General features: G+C 44.4%; 1 long non-coding RNA gene across 1 annotated transcript; it reads left to right on the top strand.

Moving 5' to 3' along the window:
• Positions 1-610: 610 nt before the first annotated feature.
• LOC309439928 lies at positions 611-19,696 on the top strand. Its single transcript, XR_014184087.1, has 3 exons — positions 611-697; positions 1,237-1,627; positions 19,471-19,696. It is a non-coding gene; the product is annotated as an uncharacterized lncRNA (long non-coding RNA).
• The last annotated feature ends 1,036 nt before the right edge of the window (positions 19,697-20,732 follow it).

The following is a 20,732-nucleotide window of genomic DNA, read 5'->3' on the forward strand; positions in this document are numbered from 1 at the left end:
TTGTGCTTTTACAATTATTATGGCAAGGACATGGGATATCAACACCAACATGGAAATGCTTTCCCCCTGGGTGTTCACCTAAGGAAGGCAGCATCCCGTTTGCTTTAATAAACTGTGGGAGCTCTTTCCACCAGGAAAGCATAAAGAAAAAAAAAAAAGGCTGCAAAACAAGAATTTAATCTTTCTTTGTAAAGATTAATATCATAAATCAGCACAGCCATTGGGACACGTAACAGGTCTCCTGTTTGACACGAAGCAGATGCCGCAAGTGAAGTGTAGCTGAGCTGAATGTACACTTGCTGGGGACGTGATGCGCACAAGCATAAAAAATCAGACAAAAAAAATAGTAAATCTCCATGAAGATTCTTTTTTCTAATAGTAAAATAAAAAGAAAAAAGGAAAGTGAGTTTGTTTGGACTAATGTTCCACTGCTCTCTTAGGTAATAAATGCTCCCTCACAAGTAAAGCACCCCCCGGACATATGCCGCGTTTATTTAACTTTTTTAAATGCTAAATATCAATGAGGCTTCGGGCAGTAAATGCTCAAACCGAGGCTAAAATAATCCCAGGATATTTGCCAGTGACCTCAGCTCAGCTTCCATTTGGCGTGGGCTGTTGCGTGCACTCAGGTGCAGGGATGGCATCGATGCCTGCGCGGAGCTGCAAAACCCAGCAGGGAAAAAACAGGCAGAGGAGGGTAAGGACTGAACTGATAGGACAAACGGGGACAAACCTGGCTTACAAAACCAAAAAAACCAATGAGATTTGGGTTGTTCTTGAGACACACAGCTCCCAGAGCAATAACACATCCCTCAAGAGCAGCACCAGCTCCTTAAATAAGTAATGGATATTATAGGTGAATATGAATTTTAATATTGATTTTAAAATATTTTACATTGTTTTAAATATTTTATATGGTTTTAAAAATATTTTATATGGTTTAAAAAATATTTGTATATTGTTTAAAAATATTTTTATATTGATTTGTATTTTTATACTGATTTGTGTTTTTATATTGATTTGTATTTTTATATTGATTTCTATTTTTATATTGATTTCTATTTTCATACTGATTTCTATTTTCATATTGATTTCTATTTTTATATTGATTTTATGTTGACCTTCTAGATTATGGCTATATTGATTTCTAAATTATTTTCAATGCTGATTTTAAAACTTATTTTTTACCTTGACGTTCTTGTTCTCTCTCTTTGCCTATACAACCCAACGGAGCAGCCAGTTTCCGTCGGGCGGGCTCCCCTCTCCTGCTGCAGTATCATCCTCATCTGGGCGGCAGCTCCTGGCAGCAGCCCCACGCCGCCCGACTCGCCGGCCTTGAAAGGCGCTGGTGGGGAGAGCTCGAGAGCTCCGACTTCCTCCACAAGCCTTTGTGCGCTCCGGCGAGCCCATAAATCAGGCGGCTCACGCTGCGCGACCTTCTGACATGACCAGCAGACAGGAAGATGGGGAGTGCGAACGACAGCGCCGCTCAGCAGGTGACCGCCGACGATCCAGCTATAATTTAGAAAAAAACAAAACAAAACAACATACCCACAACAAAATGACATGGCAAGACGTTGCACGTGGAAAATGAGATGCTGACCTTCCCAGTGTCCTTGCCGGAAAGGTAAGAAAGCACGGGGGATTATTACATTTTTATTATGAAGGTTTTACTTTGACGTAAGACCCAATGCACCGCTGCCAGCACCGTGAGACCAGATGTAATTTATGTTGGTTTTCTTGCCCTCTGGCTGGCAGCGGATGGGGAATTCATTGAGAGTGACACCCAACGATTTGCGAAGCCCAGAGTGACATTGGGCTTGTGTTGCTACCTCACATATTTGGAATTTTACCTCTTTTTCTTTTAAAACTGTATTGATTTTGACCCCTGGTGCAGCCCCCTCCATCTCTTCTCCCAGGCACTTGGGCTCATGTGCTTTTTCTCCGCAGTTTTTGGCTGTAAGGAAGGCAGAAGAAGAATAAATTAATAAATTCTCCCTTAAAGAACCATTATCTATGGAGAAACTGCACTACATCCAGCAGCGTCCCGGTGGGATTGCCTTCAGCTGAACCACATGCCGAAATTACAGTGTTCAAATTGTTCAGAAAAGCAATAGAAAAACAAACCTCAGTTTCTCTCAGTGGCTCCGTTTACACTTTGGCTCTACTTCCACTGGGCAACCATGGGTAAAAAAGAAAACCTGTTTTTTCCAAATAGGAAAAGGTCCTGTATTTAAAACCAGTATAGCACTGCCCATGGGCAGAGAATCACTGCTCAGGTGCCCAGGTGAATACATACGTGTACATTCAGCTCCTATTTCCTGCAAAACCCCAGTGGGAGGATGAATTTTATCTGTTGGAAATGGCTTTTCAAGGCCAGGCATCTATGTTTGAGTTTTCCCAGTAAATCTGAGTCCAGGCAGCAGCAATTCAGTCCATACCATGGGCAGCATCCTCACCTCATACCATGGGCAGCATCTTTACCCCAGATGGAGCAGGACCTGAGCAGGACAGGACGTTCCTTGTCCTGGGTATGGGGAACAGGCACCATTTGGGGGTGGATGTCCCCCACAGCCAGCTCCCGGCGGTGCTTGGGGACAACAGCAGCTTGTCCCCATACCAGTGTCCGTTGTTACCTTTCCCATTCGTCCGTTAATGGGATAACGCTGGCCAAGCTCTTTGAAGATGAAGAAGAAAGACTCTGCAAACACGGGCAGATAAACAGAGTGCTTCATCTTCTGAGTGGCGCTGGGAGAAGAGTGTTTCCAATTATTTTTCCCAGTATCTCCACGTACTGGAGAAGACACAGGTCACAGCTGAGCTCTCCTTCCCCCCCCCAGCCCAAAACATAAGGTTTGATTTGTCCCCGCGGGATGCTGCCATGGAGCACACACTGATGCATTGCCTGAGCTGCTGGTTAATTCAACAGCCATTAACCTAAGTAAAACTATAACCCGCTGAGTAAACATTTCCCTATTGTTTCTAGAGATTACCGTGCTGGGAAGTCATTAATAACCTGGAAGTACAGTCAATTTATCTTTGTTTATTAGCTGCTTTTGTCAGACACGAGGATCGTCCTCCCGCTATTGAAGTATCACACTATGACATTAGCCCCGGCTACAGCCCCTGTAAAGTCAACAATCTGATCTGGTCATTAATCTCACACTTCAAAAGGGGAGGCAGGAGATTGAGGAGGAAGATCTCACATCTGCTCGTCCACTTGCCGACTGCCCGACTGCTAAACCCTGCCAGGATCCCCAAATTTTCACTTGCAGACAAAGACGCAGCAGATATGACACAGGACCTGTACCCCAAGGAACAGGAGCTGGACATGTTCCACATACCCCCTGTAGCACCTCATTTAGGTGACCGAACCCCATCCTTAGTCTCTGCATAGGTACTTCCATGGATACACCCAGCTCATTTTTGAGTTAAAGCCAACGCACCTTGCTCCAAATTCCAGTTTGGTGCAACGAGCCTTGGTGGGCCCAGAGCCCACCACTGTGTCTGTGGCTTCAGAGGAAGCCATGGCTCACCACAGACATCCCAGGAGCTGGGAAGGTTCATCACCACCAAGGTTAGATGATAAGCATCACCCCCTCCAACTTAGTATAGAGCCATTTCTTCATCCATTACCCAGCCTTTGGAACAAAACAGAGTTAGAAAACCCACTGGACTTGCTGTAGGAACAGTTTGGCTTGTTGGGTATGGGTCAATGTAATGCTTTAATCCCCTTATTATTCTGGAAGGAATGACTTAAAATACTGTTAAAATAATATATTATTTGCTAATAGCATGTTTTTTCATATGTTTTTACTACTGTTAATACTGCCACATGTCCTGGACATGAGTTACTGTAATGAGTGGAGCGGGAGAAGCCAGTGTGTGAAGTATCCTCTGTGGTTAAAGCAGTGGCACGTTCAACCCATCACAGCCAAACCAAACCCAACCTCTTTTTTTCTGGGCAGTATTTGCTCAATGTGCTACAAGCATTTGATTTCTAAACCATTTCTTGCCCACCCAGGGAAGTGTCTCATAGCACAAATAATGGATGATAAAGCTTTGCTCTCCGGATACAGAAAACACCCTTTTTTTTCTCTGGGAAAGTCACTTGCAGCTCTTTCATAGGTAGAAGGAGTTATTTAATAGCATAAAAGTGAAATTTCATTTAAAATTATCACTTCATTAAACTTCATTAAAACTTTGGGAAACTTCATTAAAGCCTTGGTTTCACCAGGATATTATTTTTTCTTATTTACCTTTGTGAGTACAAAGGAAGATGCCACGAGTCTTCTTTGAAAGTGTGAGAAGTATGTTCTACAGGAACACTTATTTTGTACATTTTTTTTTCATTTTCAAGAGAGGATTTTTGTTATTTTATGCTACCCAAGCCTCTGGGAGCTGTGACATGGTGCTGGGTGGGGAGGGCTCCTCTCCTCCCTCTCCTCTGGCTTGCCCAGATGGCTGGATGCTCTCCTGATGTTGGAGATTAGGTCCAAACCCCTCCAGGCAAGGAGGAACATCAATGTGCATCTCCCACGTCCTAAACGGATGCTTCAATCACTGAGATGTTGCATCAGGAAAGGGAGGAGGGCCCCTTTGGGAAGAAAGGGACTTTTCTTGTTTATTGAAAAAAACCTATTAGGGCAAAACCCCAGCAGCAGTTTCAAGACCTGTAGAGTGATGAACCCTGCCTGAAAAGAGATAAGGAATTCTCTGAGCCTTAACTCCACTTGTCTTTTCATAATTTTCTGCTAGCTGGCATACGTGAAACTTCATCTGCGCCTCTCCAGGTGCCCCTAATTCGGATCTGGCCACCTCCTGAGCTGGCTGGTTGAAGCTGATCCAGCTCCTCTAACACCTCCATCATGATATTTTTTTCTTTCTGTTGTTTTAAAAACCCTGACGCTTTTTAAATGATGCACACCTCCATATAAAACATGTTACATGCTATGGATGACTTAAAGCAATCACTGAAAGCTGCAATATGGCTCATGCAAGTACTCTTTCATCCATGCATGATGTATATGAGACAGTATTTATCCACAGCTATTGCTCATGGTGCTCCACAGCATGTCAAAGGAGACATTAAAATACTCTTCTGCTGCAAAATATCTCATCTTCTTCGGTAAGATGTTCTGTGTGTGAGTGCTGCATTTTTCAGACCTGGCCATGGAGGGCACGATTTTCACAACGTGTTCTGGGCAGGACATTTTCAGAAAAGATCAAGCAATATCTCTTCCATCATGTTAAGTAATACAGTTTAGTCTCAAGTATCCTTTAAAATGATGATTGCACACAAGGCAATATATTTGTAATCATAAGCCTTGGGAGGATTTTACTGGTTTTATGCTAAACTGATGTGGGCAATGAAAAAGAAATTAAATTGCTGTAAGTCATGTTCATCCAGTAAGAGACAATGTTTCCTTTCCTAGCCCTCTCCCAGATTATTTCTTTGGGGAAATGACCACAGACAGACAGACAGACCTTCATGGGAGTGTAGTTTAACCATTTGCTCTGTAACGTGGTCCAGCGGAGAGGCCTCGGTGCCTAAACCCTGCCAATGGGTAATGGCCCAAAGAAAGAAAGGAAAGCGAAATCTTTGATCTCCGTGAGGTGCTAATTTGTAAGATTTGGGGGTTGTTAGGGCCTTAGGAAGCAAGGGCCAGCACATACACCAGGAGGCTTATCAGGCAGGGAATTAATGACGCATTACTATCTCCACGCTCAGGCATTTACCCCAGCGTTTGAAGACAAGCCGATGTGTCAACGAAGGCATTAGAGCAGACACCTTGAGCCTATCAGGTTTATCTGGCTGCTGCTGACAGGAACAGTAGGTGACACCAAGCCAGGGAGGAAACTTCAAAGTTTTGTGGGCTGAAGTCTTGCACCAAAGACAAACAACCTTTGGTGGTGGGGCCGGGACAAACAGCTGGGCCGGGCGGGCAGCTGGGAGATGAAAGGCTTGTCCCCTCGGCACGTTGGCGGCCGCGCCACCCGAGCTGGCCTTCCTTTGTTGGGGGGGTCCTGTTTTAATGGAAACTTTCATCTCGGCCCTCCTGAAAGCAACGGTGTTTTAAAAGGAGGATGGAGAGGATTTGAAGCAGACGAAGGCCAGAGAAGTCACCTGCTGTTTGGGCAAACACAACACCCAAGTGGAGGGGTGGGCCCTTGGTGTTGATAAAACACAGCAGATATTTCCAAAGGATTGGATGCTCTATGCTGTGAGGGAAGAAGGGTAGGAAAAGAAAAATATTAGAAGTAGAAGCAATTTGCCCAACACTTCTTTGTTTTCTGAAATCTAAGTTTCTCCAATACATGTGATTGCCTCTCCTGCAATCCTCACCCCTCCAACCCCTGCTTACAACCAACACCATTAAATCTTGCAATAAGCATGAAAACACCATTGAATGTAAAAGCTTTATGATAGTTTTCAAAATTTGCATTTTTAAGTAAATGAGATGTTTGCTTAAAAAGTAGTGAGGTGGTATTTTCATGGTGAGGTAGAATGCTGCTCCTTGAGGCTAGGATTGATGTTTGAGCCTGTGAGTTTAACACTTTATTTCTCCCTGATGTGATTTTAAATAATAGGTATTTAAACAACAAAAAATATATAGAAGTCCTTTAAAAATAAGTGTAAACCATATTTCACTTTTATCTGTATTGTACATTATTGAGGACAAATACGTAAGGACCGAGTCGCACTTGGTTGCACGTTTTAGATCTCTGAACAATATCAGTCTGAATAAATCCCTTGACAACATCCTCAGACATGGGCCTGCTTTTTAGGAAGTCACCATTAAAAACGTGACATCGAAGTGTATTTGCTCATGAAAATACAGAGCCGTGCCGTTAACCAGTGGGGTTGCAACCCTGAAGATTTCTGCAGCTAAAACCCAAGCTTTTTCTTTTCAGTAGCAGCCGTTTTATTAATGGCCCACACCATTCGATTGCAACATGCTGGGAGTGGGAGAAGCAACATGATGAATGTCACACTTTCCAAAGGTGTCAGATAAGGTGCTGGGAAGGCTGCAGAGCTGGTGGTGGGTGCTGGTGGCTCCTGAAGCCACCTCAACACCTCAATCTGGGTTGGAAGGAGCACCTCTGCCCTCTTCTGGGACAGCCACAGCCTCACCTGACCTCCACAAGGACTGAAAATCCTTTGGATATACAGTGTCACTCATGATGGATGACAGCAGCCTTGAAGATGCGTCCATTAGAGCTTGCCGTCCGGCACCAAATCCATGCATTTAAATCTCAGCTGGGCTCTGGGACTCGGAGTCTTCATCGGTGGACTCGGGGGGAATGCAGAGAAGGGGGCATGCTGCAATTTGGAGGTCCCTCTGAAGTAAACGCATCCCTCCCTTTGGCAGACACAAAACTCATCCACGCTTCAGCACACATCTCGATCTCGCTCGCTTGTGGTCCGTGCTTGCTTCAGTTTTTCTTTTTTTTTGGCTGCCTTTAATTTGTGGCCATTCAGTAACCGCTAGTTGCAGGCCTGCTGGGCTCAGCCCCTTTTACAGAAGCTGTTCTCTGCAACCACAACCATTTTAGAAAAATCAGGATGTGATGGAATATTTACTCTTTGATTGTTTAACAACATCTGAGAATTTGAGCAATTCCCGTAAGACCCCGAGGAATGTGGAGCCAGAGGAGGAAAAGTCGTGCCAGAACCAACTCCTTTTTATTTCTTTGGATTGTGGAAACCAGAGCCAAAGAAAAGCCGGGATAATGAAGTGTATGGTGGTTTTAATTAGCTGCGAGCCGACACATTTCTGGAATGTGGGGACTGATTGTATTTGTTTAATGATGAACAAATATGCAACAGCGTGGGTGGGTGCATAAGATAATACATAACACTATCGTGCACACGGAATATACGGAATGTCGCTGCAATATCCCAGCGGATGGAGCAACACTGCTATGCTCTTCCCAAGGGAAATCTTGTTGCAGAGGATTTGGGCTAAGTTCTTCAGGCTTGTTTCAACCAAGGAAGGAGGTTTTTGGAAGACAGCGTTGCCCATTGCTGTGCACTTGCAGAGGAGGCACGCACAGGGCTGGATGTCACGTCTGGGGCATTAAGCAAGTGGTTTGCCTGGTGAGATGCTGCAAAAAGCTCTGGGGATTCCATGTGGTGGTGACACTCTCTGTTTTGTCCCTTTTCCTACCGTTCCTGCATGCAGCTGGCAGTGCATCTATTCCAGGAGCGTCGGCATGGCACAACCAGCCCACCTGGTCAAAAGCCATCAGGCAAAAAAATTGGTCCAGGAACAACCTCCCTCCATATCCCGAACACTCTTTGCAGGTCAGTACAAGGCTTTTGGTACAAAAGACCAAAAGTCATGAAAATTTGATCCCAAAATTAGTATGAGCAGGATGGAGTCACTGGACTAAGCCAACAGTCCAACTCTTGCTGTCATGACAGAGGAGGGCAAAACCCTAAGGAACCAAGCTAAGATGTAAAGGATGGGAAAAACTCCCGGTCTCTGCAGACAGCAGGAGACATCTGGGATTAATACAGCTCATATTTACATATATATATGGTGTAATAAACAATAATCAAATCTTCTTTGGACCATACTGGGGATATCACAGGCCACACACACCAAGGGACAAGCTTTAATGTCAACCAGCCGACACTCTCTCGTATCATGCGCAGGTTGGGAACAGGTGACGTTTTGTGCCCTCAGAGCCACTGCATAAGACCACCATGAAGATTTTATAATTGCTCTGTTTAATGATGCTTTACAGCTGTGATTGTGCTGTATTGTTGGTAGGTTATGTTGGTAACGGTAGCTGCTTTCTGTATGATCACCCTCCATTTAACAGGCAGCTCAGTCAAGAGGCGAATATACCTGAGACCGAATCCTGCACCCAGGGATTTCAGCAGGAGCAGCGATGGGCACATTGCAGGTCATGCTGTCCTCTCTGCCCCATTGCTCTTGCCTCAATAGACCTGCCTGAATCAGCTGGAAACCCATCAGACGCAGCAGTAGGGAGGTGTGATTTTGCATGCCTTGCTCGTGAGCTGCCTCTGAAATACTCCTGACACAATAATGACAACTCTAAAGCGCACAGCCATGAGAGCGAGCAATGAAAGCCCGTTGGAAAACAAGCTTTGAAACCGAACATTGAAACCGAAATGCAAAAGCACTTTGGACTGTAATAAAAAGTCTTTCAGACACAAAGACACATCAGATTTAAGGCAGGTTTCTAAAGCTTGGCTACTGATGCTATACAGTTTGCATAATGTAGATTAGACCTAAAATCTTGACCTGCCTCTTCACACCCCAGCCTGTTTTATCCTGAAATGTGTGGCAAAGCCCATTTCCAGCAGCATATTGCTGCTCGTGTGAACAGGAATGGTACAGGCTCCCTGCTAGTGCTCGCTGCTGTCATGGACACAGACAATCGCAGGCTGGAACATAGACAGGCCCTGTACACTGCAAACCGCCACCATGCCTCAGCTTCGCCATGAGGTAACCCCAGAAATTTCAGTCATGGTCGCAGCTTGAGGACGTCAGAGCAGCCTGAAGGTGCAACAACTGGCTTAGTGCCTTCAGCATAATTTCTCTCTCTGGCCATATTGCTGTTAAATTATATAAAGAAACTCCCAGCTTGCAGTCCCTGCCGTGGTGAGCTGGTCCTTTATTATCTTTTTCCTTTCTGGCGCAGCAGCCAAGTACAAGACAGAGTCGAGTCCAGTGTTATCGGCCTCTCTGGAAACTTGAGCATCTGGCGTTGCATCTTGTGGCATCCTTTCAAAAGAGCAGCCAGGCAGCTGCCAAGCACATGTGTGAAGGGAAAGCGCTGCCTATTAGTTAAAGCAAGGCTATAATAAGAGCGTTCACTCTCTGCAGTGCCATCGTTGCTGGGGGCGGCTTCCTGGACCCTCTGAGCTCTCTGCAGTTTTGCTGCGATATAAAGCAGCTCCCACATCAACGGTGAACATCAGGTTGAGTATGGGGGGGATCAGTTTATTCCCTTTGCAAAGCAATGGTTTAGAAAGTCAGTGAAAAGTGGAGATGCTCACATTTGTGGATGGTGCTCCTGAAGTGTTCAAGCATCAGATGTTGCATTGTAAACCCAGAGGTCTCCGTTTTTGCACAGAACAGCCAGAAGGGTATGGCAGAGCTTTGGTCTTCATAAAAACCAGTTCCTTGGGGGCATCTGAGTTGCATTAATGTCTGGGGTAAATGGTTATTTGGAGGGTGTGGGCAATACCTGGAACGGTGAGTCCACGTAGGACAGCGGTGGGCAGGACTGTCCCTGTTCCTCTCCTTAGGCCTAGCACTAAATGTTGGTAGATGCCCTCAGAACATCAGGACTGAGTGGTCATGGCCGAGGTGTGACCTGAGCTTCCAAGGAAATTCTTTTACAACTTCTAATGTCGTCAAGCTGCAAGTTGGGAGATCGGGAAAAGAAAAGCCCATTTGCTAGGTGGCCGTGATAACTTTATTTTCTCACCCCCTGCATTTTCTCCTTATGGCTTGGGCTTTTGCCACAAGAATTTTGATCCCAGAGAGAGGTTGAGAAACCATTCCTGGGGTTGAAACTACAACCCTGCATAAAAATTATCTCTTCCTATTGCTGCCGTGGGGGGCAGATTTAGGGCAGGAGGGGGAGATCATCCCTGTTCCCCAAAACAGTCCAGGGCATCAGAGGTCTGTGACATCCCCCACCCATCATTTCTTAGAGGGTGACTCTCCATATTGCAAACACAGAGCTGTTGTGTTCAGGAGAAGGTTAAATAACATAGCTGTGGAAGCTAAGTTAGGTACCAAAGAGATTTCGGACCAAAACAACCTGAACATGCAGCAAGATTTTGGATGTACAAGGGCAGAATTCACCTGTAATAATCCCAGGTTTGATTACCTAGTTGGCAAGTCTAAATTTAGGTCTTGTCTCTGCAAAGTGCTGGTGCAGGAAGGCTGATGTAAGGCAAGGATGCTTCAGGGAGAGGCTCAGATGTATCAGTCACCTGGAGGAGTTTATATCCAACTTCCAGCTCCGCAGAAGGGCAGGCTGGCCCGGCTTTCTCTGGGGTGATGGAGAAAGCGTTGCCTTCGGCGCTCTATCCTGCAAAGAGTTGGATGGGGGTAAAACCATGTGTTTTCGGGGGGCAGTGGTGCGATTCTCACAATACAGATTTACACGTGCGCTTCAGGATGTGGGGTTTGCATTGCCAATAATAGTAATTTAAAAAAAAAAAAAAAAAGGAAGAGAGAAAGACTGAAGTCTGCTCTCACTTTCACTGACTTAATTTTAACGGCACTAATTGTAGCGACGGCAGCCTGGCTTTGCACAGCAGGGCAGGCTCCTGCCTCACACAGATTATTCCCCCAAACCCAGTATCGCACCGATGGGCAGACAGCATACAGTCCCTCCTGTCCTTTCAGCTTTCTTCGTTAGGGGGAATGAAAAAAAAAGCTACCAGTTTGCAAATGCTTAGCACCCTGACCCAGCAGAGTTTAGGATAAGTGCTAGAACTAATGTAAACAGAGAATTACACTATTACAGCTGCATGTGGTGTTATAATTACACAAGAATGCAGCTCAGCCGCTGGTGCATCATATGCGCCACACTGTCGCCAAATTTGCAGATGTTCAGTCTTACTTTTATTAAGCATGACAATGCCCAGCAGGATCTATTTTCTCTGATTATCCTCAAATGGAGAAGAATATTAAAAGGCAGGATAATTAAAAATATATGCCTAAACAAAGGATGTGTCTACAATTCTTTTTCCTAGCGCTTTGAAATAGTTCAAATTTCTCGGCTGGCTCATGTATACAGGGAACCAAAAGGATGTCTTAAATTCAGACATATGTCTTCATTCTGTTTAATGTGCCAGAACAAAAACATAGCTCGAGACCACCATGAATTGATTTTTAAGTGACGACTCCTCGTTCCACTCTGCCAGACTCCAGGGCAGATTTTGCAGCTAGGATATAATAGTTTCCTACAACAACAACAAAAAAGAGCCTATCTGTTGAATTTTATGGTGGGGATGTTGCATGGGGAGTGTGACCTCAGTTCAGGTATTAATTCTGTATTATTAAGAGTTGGGGTTTAAAACAGGCGCTCAGAGGAGCACATGTGCAGGGATGCTGAGCAGAAAGTCCTTGCGAGCAGCATTTCCTTAAGTAATCTCCGACACTCATGGCAAGCCCTGAAATAAGCATCATCCTCTGAGATTTTTTTCAGAGGATTTGAGCAAAGCAAACAACCTGATGTGGGGGAGAGCCAGCCAGTCAGTCTGACTTGTGTGAATCTGCCCCAAGAACCAGCCACCCCAAATCAAAATCAAAACCAAATAATTCAACTTCTGCTCTACCTACATGTGTTCCCCAATGTCTTGCCACCTGAAGGAAGCTGCAGCTCCTCATCAACTTGGATATTTGGGGCAAGAAGAGACAAAAAGCTGTCAGAATGAAGGGGGAAAAAACTCAAATCCTTGAGCCCATCAAAAAACTACAACCAACTTGAAAATGGGTCTCGGTGCCTAAAGCAGAACTTGAGGAGCACTATTTAAATGCTTAAACCCCAGACTCTGACCTTGAAAATCCCCAGCCTCCTGACTTATCAAAGGGACCTAAGTGCCGCAGGCACCTCAGGTGAGATCCCAAATCCCTGCAGATACCCCGGGCATGGGCTCAGGGTCTGTATTTCATCCAGAGACTCTTTGGTGTCCAACACGTCCGGAGCCCTTGGGGTGAGAGCCCAGCTGCTCCTCTCCCCCAGATAGCCCAATTCAGCAACAGCCGCTGTGCTTTCAGCTCTTGTCTGCAGAATAGATTTGATGCTGTGATAGAGCAGTTTCCCATGGGGGCAAAATTTAGGCTTGTGGCCCTCGGAGCCTCAAAAACTAGTTTTGCCTTTTGGAAGAGCCCAGTGGTACCGTCCCCAGAGGATAGCAGTGCTTGTCATCATATTTTGTTACTGTGAGTTAATCTGGACCAGTGCAGCACCACCCCATGTTAAACGGGGTTGCCCCATCCTGCAGCAAGCCCCAGATTAATCTAAATTTGTGTTTTCTAATGTTTTCAACAGAGTTCCACAAGAACCCCAGCAGTGATGCTCCATTTCATAACTTTACGTTGGCTGGGGATGGCCTAAATCCTGCACACTCTTTGGGTCACAGATGTCCGGGACCAGCTTTACAAGTGCCATCTACTATTCATTTTCTCATTTTTTCCCATGTAGAAATAGCCATTTCTCAGCATTAATAAATGCTTTAGGGGCAGACTGTACACTGTGCAACTAGGGGACCCAGTAAGAGCATCAGGGGGGCCTGTGGAGCTGTGAGATGGCCAGGAAATCGTGATCTCCAGCAGCTGGAACGGTTCTTGCCTCTCCCATGGCAAAGCTGTGTAGGATGCTGAGGGCTCCCCCCAACCAGAGGAACAAAGGAAGCGAGGAGAGCAACAGCGAGCAAAAAATAGGTTATGCCAGGAGGAAGTCTGTATTAAGCAGCCAGATTTCCTCTACATAAATCTCGCTGTGAAATGACTCATTAAAACACAAGCTCTTTCCCCTCGCTTCCAAACACATCTCTCACTCAAAGAGGGACCATAATGAGCTTCTCCAAAATGTTCTTGGGTCTGGGGTCTGGGGAAGGATCCCTGTCGTCGCCCATGCCCGGCAGGCTCAACCTGCTGGTCAGATCCTGGGGGATGAAGCAGTGGGTCCACACTCTCCATTCACAAGAAGTCCTTGACCTTCTGGAACACCACTGTCAAAGGCAGGACCCATCCCCTGAAGGACCAACTGAACACATAGCACTGTTTGAAAAGCCCTAAGACATATATATGGATCTCCTATACTTTTTTTAGACCATATCTGTTTGTACACACTCAATATATGAGATCAAGGAGAGAGAGAAAAAAAAAAAATCATAAACCAAACCAAATACAGCCCTGCATGCTTTGTTTTCTCCCACAATCGTTAAGTGTTAAACCAACATCTGGATGCTCTATAAATGTGTTATTTAAGGAGAGAGAGTTCCCCAGAAGTGTTTATTTGCACTGTCTTCGTCCCTGTGGCAAAGCGGCTTTTTGACGTGAGGCTCATCGGCAGCTCATTGCATTGAAGTGACTCTTTTGTAGTCTCAGTGTCTGTACAATTGCCAGAGCCAGAAGATTACCACATTAAAAATATACGTCAGTCTCCTTAAGGAGGGGTGTCTCGCAACATCCGGAGGGGAGCTCGCCGGTGGAAGCCTTGATTTGAAGGCAGGATTCACTCCCTCAGACGGGGAGGGAATTTGTGGGATCGCTAGCACAGTTATCCCTCTCCCTTTTCATTCAGCGATCAGTATGGGTTTGCTTGGTGAGGGATGCTTGAGGCATCTTTTGCTCCATTGTTTGCTCTGGTCACTGCGCTGTGTCACATCCCCCTTCTCCTGCAAGGTGATGGGGGGCTGAAATGCTGCAGGTTTCTGCTTCAGGCCATTTATCACCTTGCAAAAGTGACCCTAGTGGCATTTTTGCTCCAGGGAGCAATGGAGAGGTGGGTGTCATGCTTCAACACATCCATGACACCAAGGGGTGGCTGTGAGGTGAGGAGGTGGTAGGGTATGGCCCCACAGGAGGGATGCAGGCAGGTTTTAGCTGCTTATGTCCAGCACAAATATCTGGAAAAACCTGTGGAGCAGCTCTGGTTGGTGCCTTGCACTTGTGAGACCCCAGCATGAACATCCTTTCCCATAGTAGCTTAGAACAGTCTTGAAGGACCTCCAAGCCCAAGGCTGAGCGATGGGCTCCAGCTGAGACACTACATCAATTGTAGCCAAATGGCACAAAGACGACCCCCTCCTTCCACATCTCCTCCACTTCACCATTTTATAGAGGAGAAGAGCAACAATGTGCTCCACAGTCCTGGGAAATGGTTTTGGGGTGCACAAAGTGCCGTGAGCGTGGCTGGAGTTTAAAGATTAAGCAAAGCAATAATTCTCCTGGATGTCATATAAAACAAATCAACAAGCTAAAGAAAATAGTGTAAATGTGTTGCACTTCTCCTGGCGCAGTGGAGCAATGTTGGACTTCAAGTGACAGCAGAAGAGACTGCTGGGAAAAAAGGAAACAAGTTGCGTAGAAGAAACCAAACCAAATCGCACGGTTCCAGCTTGAAATCTCCATGCAACTTGAAATAGATGGTTATATTTTCAAATGCAGAGTTTCGAACTAATTGAAAACACATCAGCTTCATTAAACTGAAGCTGGGTGGCAGGGGAAAATACGACATGCTGGATGGAAATACCGCTGTTAAGCATGGCTGTTCATAGGAGATGAGATGCTGCCATCCTTCGTCAGTGATATTCTGTTGAAAACCTTGCGAGGGAATGAAGCAAAGCAATAAGCAAACTGCAAACCTTCATAAAAGAGTTTTAGAATAAGCTCAAGTGTCCCATTTCCCTCAAGATGTTGCCAGGTTTCAGTTCATGTGTCCTCGCTGTGTGCCAGGATGGAGTGAGAACCACACCAGGCTTGTTCACTGCCATCAATCCAAGAGGAGGAAACAGCTTTTGAGGAAAATGTGTCGTTTGTACAATAGGCGTGGTTTGTCCTGTAAATAATAATAATAAAAACTAACCCCTCCTTAATTAGTCTTAGACCAAGATGTTGCACAGCATCAGGGCTCACACAAAGCATGCTTTTAATTATCTCCCATGCAGACGATCTCCACACTCTGGAGAGAAACTAAGAAAGGAAGGAATTTTGTGTGATTGGATTTTATTTTGTTTATTTGCCTTTTCCTGCCCCCCCAACATATGGGAAAGCCCATCATCTTGCTGTACCGCTATCATATGTTCTAAAGCGGTCCATCTACAACCAGATGTGCTCCAGGGAAAGGATTTCTGTCCTCTTCTCCCTGGTTTTGACTCTAGAGGGAACCTGAGAAAAATCAGCCTTTCTGAGGACCCATCAGTCTCCCCCAATGAACCTTCTCCATAAAGCAACTTCCCTACAGCCTTTCAAGGGTATTTGGTACAAAACCACTCACCATGTGTTGCGTTAGCTATGCCCAAGCTGTAGAGGTTTTATGTAAAAAACTGTTGAGTATTTGACCACACATATACCCCCATCTCAGAGCTCAGGATGCAAAGCTTTGCTTCCTTTTCTTCTTTTCAGTTCCTAGTAGTGCCTTTAAAAAACATTTGACTGTAAGGAGGCCATACTTGGTTGGCAACAGATGCAGTTCCAGCCGTAGAACTCTTAAGCGTGTTAAATCTGCGCTGTTTTGCTCTCACAGGAGCAAAATTCTGTCATTTCCACTGAGAAAGATGGAAGCAAACTGCAAGCTTCCTATTTCATCAACATCTTCCTTCTGCTTTGAGATTTAGGCAAACACCAAATAAGAATTAACAGTATGCTTCTGCCTCTTCATTTTCTCATTGCTTTTAAATGCAAGGTCATGTAAGTTTGTGCAATTCTGAAAGGAAAGCTGTCTGCAAAATTTAGCAAAAGTGTATTGTTTTTAATGGGAGAAATTACTTTCCTTCAGGATTTCTAACCATCTCTAACAATCCCATTAAAGTACAGGAAGGAGAATTTTATTCTCCTAATGACTTACCACTAAAACATTTCTAGCATAGTTAGCTATCCCAAACCCCCTGGATATCTTGGCATTTAATAAAACTCCATCCAGCTGTAGATGGAAAATCAATCTGCTCTCTACCTCTCCTACAAAAATTTTCTGCTGTGCTCCCCATATTCCTACTCACATTTCAACTGGATAATGTGTGTATGTCAAAACTGGAATAAACTGGAAATTCCCTTGCTCTAGGTGTGTTGCCACTATTCAGTTCCTGAAAACAGCATGTTTCTTTTTCTCCTGGAAATAGTGATGCAAAAAAAAATCCAAGAAACAACTTGCCAAAAAATGGAGTCACATATATTGAACTCCTCCTGTGCTCATTCCCATTGACTGCTATATCACACTTCAACCAAAATGTGAACAGACGTTCTGCCAACTTACTCCCCAGACTGGCAAGTTACGCTAATTCATGGGTTTTTGTGCTCAGAAGGAGAAAGCTGGAGAGAAAGAGGAAAAGTCCTATGTGCACCCTATTTTGCATTATTGCCATAAGGTTAAACATGGCTGGGGTTTCAAGTGCTGGGATTTTTCCAGCTCAGCAATCAAATGGCTTAAATGGCGACAACAAGATCCAACTACAAGTAATAATTTGCAAAACACGTGATTTGTAAGAGGGTACTAAACACACAAAGCCTGGGACAGCGCTAAGTTTTTTGCCCTTTTTACTTTCCATTACCTATCATGATTAAACTGGCATTTATAAGTATACATTTTCTTAATGTTAACATTGGAGCAAACTTTTAAGCATCTATGGTCTACCATGCTTTGGAAAGAATTTGAAAGCAAAGAGCCTTTTGGTAAAATTACATTTGTATGCATGGTGAGTGGTTTAAGAAACTCTTGAAAGACTGGCTCAGCTCTTGCACCTCTTTGGGCACCATTCCTTGAATTCCATGGCTTTGCTGCAGCAATTTATTTATTCTAAACTGTATCTTGGATCCATTTTAAAATGAAGACCATGGATTAGCTCCTGCCAGACTCTCAGAGCCACTCTGCCCGCAGGTCTCTGTTGCCAAAAGCTTGAGTCCAGTGAATGTGTATGGACTTTGTAAGGACTTCACCAAGAGCACGTTTAAATAGTGAGTTCTGGGCTAGACTTTACAGTGACAGTTGACGTGTTTTCAAACAACCCCAAAGCAGCCTCTTATTTCTTCCAAACCATCGATTAGTAAAGTAACACCCGTAGGGGAGTCAGTCTGTAATTAACAACTTTTTCCAGTCCTTATTTTACTCTGTCTTGCATTGAGTGTGACTGTACCATGGTCAAAGACAGGCAACAGTGACTTTATAGTTATAACTATGTAGTTATAACCTTTGCTTCCTATCAGCTTGGTGCATGGCTTGTTGGATTTTACAGGTGGTGATTTCCTTAAGCCTGAGCTTATAGAGCTAAGCTTAAACTCTGTTCCTAAGGGGCTTCTAGGATTTTCACGCCTCCAGAGCCTGCAAACTCAGCCAAATCTGTCGACAGCCCAACGCTCAAACAGCTTTTCTGCTGTTTTTTTTTTTTTAATTTGAAATGTAGCTAACAGAGGATGCCAAAAGTTTCCACTGATTCTCTCTCTCTCAAATATTCTGTAAATACTCATCTTTCTAATACCCCCCACCAGATCTCAGGCTTATGCAGCTCCACTCAAAGATCCCCTTCACACGGTCCTGGAGCTCAAGTTAGAGGTGGGCAAATTTTGCGGTGTTTGAGGTTTTGTGAATTTGGCAAAGGCTGCATCAGGTTCACCGAGTTTGCTTGCTAATTTAGGGTAGAAAAGTGTATTTCACCACCATCTCAAATCATATTGTTTTCGTCCAAGGTACACAGTTTACAAAAAAACAAACATATTTTTCTACCCTGGGGAGAGCAGGACACCTCTCAAAGTGCACAAATAGGCGGTCTATTTATTGACTTACGTATATATAGTTCCCCCCCACACTTTCTAAACTGCATGTTTTTCACTTTACCCATTCTCTAGGTTTTTTTCCTTGCTTTCCCCAACTCTTGTTTTTCACAATTTAAGTGAAGCACAAAGCAAACCGTATTTTGGTTTCAGCAGCTAGGTAAGATGGAGCAACTTGTAGCTATGGGTTACATCCACTATTCTGTTTCTTTCTCCAAATATTCCAACCAAATTAAAAGACTTGGCTCAGTCAGGCCTGGCTCAATTAACCTCATGAGTTTGCCTTCAAGTACTTCTCCTGTAGCACAAGCCCTGAAGGCAAAGAGATTCCAAAACTTATTCCTAATCACAACACCAGCAGCACTCATCTTCAGCGTCAACCATCCATCAAGGCAAATGACACATAAAGATATTTTTTCTGCTCAGAAAATGATCATTCATTTCAGGATCTGAAAAGCAGGACCAAGAATTGAGACATTTTTTCACTGTAATTCACTGGTGGAGATGGTGTCATCTTGCATCACTGCAAGGGCAAAGGCACCTCAGTGAGGTTGGGGGGACACAGGCCCACTTAGCTCCAAAGAGTCGTCAGGACTGACATCTTTATCCGCAATACTTGCAATCAAAGGATTTGCCACATTTTCCCAGAAGGGAAGCTACTCCAGTGGAAGTGGTATGAGATGGGGATAATTCACAGCTTTATATAGGCGCCGTTGTTTTCACAGTCGGCTCTGCAAGCAATATATCATCTCCTGCCTTAAGCTGGGGCTACGTCCTCCTCTCATGAAGCGTCTCCATTTGCTTTGCTTCATGTTTTCCCTGCCAAACCCCGGCCTGTCGATGGGAGCAGACAGTAATTAAGCCAGAGGGTGGGAGCATTGCGTTCGCTTTCCTTTTCAAACCAATTTGTCTTTCTGAACTGACCGGTTACACCGTGCGCTGTGATCTCAGTGCTGATATGAGCTCCGGTTGCTTGCAGAAACCTGTGCCCTTTCTTCAGAAGATAATAAGTCCCAGACCTCCGAGCATCTGCTGAGAAGAGGAGAAAAGCTGCTGTCTGCTGCCCTGTGCCCTGTTGTTGTTAAAGAAGATGATGTGGCAACACTTCCCAGTCAAGATTATGACTTGTCCTTGGAGCTGGCATCAGGTAGAAAAGTCCTTTTGGAAGAAAAAAAGTGAAACATCAAAAATAAAAAGTGAAAATGTGTGGGAAAAGCCCCATTTTCAATTGTTTTGATCAACTAAAAAATACATTTTAGATGGAAAAAAATGTGCTGGCCATAATATTATATTTTTTTTGATTTCTAGTGATGCCTCTGCACTTCTTCCTGCATGCTGACTTGCACCCTATGGAGCCCTTCTGGTAGGGGAGAGGGCAGGATTTGGGGCTGTGGACACGACATCTTTCCTAAGCCAGCCTTCAAATGTAACGAGAAAACATCAGTGGTGTCGTTGTACCATTCTTTCAAATCATTGGGGAATGTTTACCAGTATCTAAAAATATCTATATATTCCCAGTTCCAAAACAATTACACCTACAGGAAAATGGAATTTTAACTCTAGAGTTTCATAGAACAAACACCCACTTCAGCTTTGTGATATAAAAATGTGTTTTCTCCTCAGAAATGCACATTATTACAGAAAAAAATATCAGCAGTAAGAGATGAAAGGTTTGGTAAGACTTTCTAACCTACTCCAAACATAAAGCTGCATTTTCTGCTATTTTCCATCGGTAACTTCCTTCTCTTATATCTGTGTTAGAGACCGGGCCCCTCTTCTTTTGTCATTTCCCCAAAACTATGTTTCTGAAAATAGACAAGTTTGGCTTGCAGTGATGCCTCTTTGTACACCAGCATTGGGTCAGATCAAAGTTCATGGTAAACGTGCCCTGGAGACGATGGGCAGAAGATGCCCTCCAGTTGTAGGCGCACAAAATACCAACCAGATTTCAACAGGAATAAAAACAGACATTGATTTTGCTGCTCCAGTACAATTTGAAGTTTGTCTTATAATCCAAGGCTCCCTCTCCTACAGCTATAGTTACTTGAATTGTGGTTCATTAATATCTCTGCCTGATACGTGATGCAAAGTAACATAATTAGACCTCATCCTGTTATCATTAGCAGGAGCTTTTGCATTTAATGCTGAGAATTATTCCAGTGAAGAATTGCTTTCTATGACCTGTCATAAATAAGGAAAATTATAATCAAACCCCCAGCCTTGATTTATAGAGGCTGTTTG

Source organism: Streptopelia decaocto (assembly GCF_964273445.1).
Source record: "Streptopelia decaocto genome assembly, chromosome: 5".
NCBI lineage: Eukaryota > Metazoa > Chordata > Aves > Columbiformes > Columbidae > Streptopelia > Streptopelia decaocto.